Source organism: Nanorana parkeri, unplaced genomic scaffold, assembly GCF_000935625.1.
Source record: "Nanorana parkeri isolate BGI_ZX_2015 unplaced genomic scaffold, ASM93562v1 scaffold190, whole genome shotgun sequence".
Classification (NCBI taxonomy): Eukaryota; Metazoa; Chordata; class Amphibia; order Anura; family Dicroglossidae; genus Nanorana; species Nanorana parkeri.
Genome location: NW_017306458.1, coordinates 167,307 through 168,689, shown reverse-complemented (window position 1 = coordinate 168,689; position 1,383 = coordinate 167,307).

Below are 1,383 nucleotides of genomic sequence, written 5' to 3'. Positions count from 1 at the left end.
CATGCACACTGCAAGGGCAAAGTGCTTGTTTTTGTCTAGGTTCAAAAATAACGAAGTTATACTCACCGTAACCTCTGAGCCAGTTTGCTGTTAGACCTATTCCGGAGCCTGTCTCCTCCTCCACTTCAGTGATGATATGTCTCTTGGCATTCTCACATCCAATACACGGTGTATAGAACGTGATGACTCTGGGACCTTAGACCAAGGGGGAGAGAGGCTGGAACGACCGGTCTAGCAGCCAGGTGGCCCCAAGGTTCAGGCGAGTGTAACTTTTTTTATTTTAACACCTAGACGAAAACGAGCATCTATCCCTTGCAGTGCGGGGATTGCCCAACTGCAAGGGTTAAGAATAATTTTCCCCGGAGTTCTAAGCAAAATATACGCTGAAATAGTACCCACATCTGTTTAAATGAGATCTCCACCCACTCTGTTTGAGAGATACATGCTTAAAGTTGCCTCGTTGTGAAGTTCCTCTGCCAGAGTCCTCTCCTCACTGCTTCCATCACCACACAATGTTTTGTTATAATATTTCCTATTAAAGATCATAGGAAATATTAGAGCAGGAGATTGATGGATGGCGGATCTTCACGAGACTAGCTTATCAGATGTAGGTGGTCTTCTTCTTTTATGTGCGGAGTGTGGGAAATGGAAAATGACATTTTGTTTTGAGAATATAAATATATGCAATGTTTACATGCTTGATATGTAGATACTGCAAACTTTTCATGTGTAAATATTTTTTAAATAATCGTTCTATTTATTTCATGGCAAAAAGCTGTTATAATATTGGTTCTATACTACTTTTCATTATCTAGTTGTCTGTTTTGTTGTTCCCTGCTTCACTCTGATCAGTTATTGTTCCCTTCAATATTTACTTGTTTGCTTATTTATTAAAGGGTCAGTCCAACTAATCTTTAAATTGTAAGCCCAGCCAAACCTGTTTTTTAGTTTTCATTAGAGTGGGGAAGGATTAGAGCCGCTGTCGGGTTTTTACTGTTATCTGGGGCTCCATTAGAGAGATTTAACTCACTTCCTGTCCCAATGACAGCGGTTTACCAGACAGGAAGTGAGGGAAAATCTCCAACAATGACAAAGAGGTAGGGTTGCCACCTGCCCCAGATTCACCTGGACAGTCCGGGTTTTGAGTCCTGTATGTGCTGTGCCCGGGTTTCAGCTGGCCTAAAACCTGGAGACAGCACATACAGAACTCAAAACCCAGACTGTCCAGGTGAATCCAGGACAGGTGGCAACCCTACACAGAGGGGATTATAAAGCTGACAAGGGGGTTCCAGCCTTCCGCTACTTTACTACAAAAAAAAAAAAAAAAGATTGATATTGCTGTCTGTGTTGCTGTTGTAGATTTGTTCTCGCTGGTCAGGGACA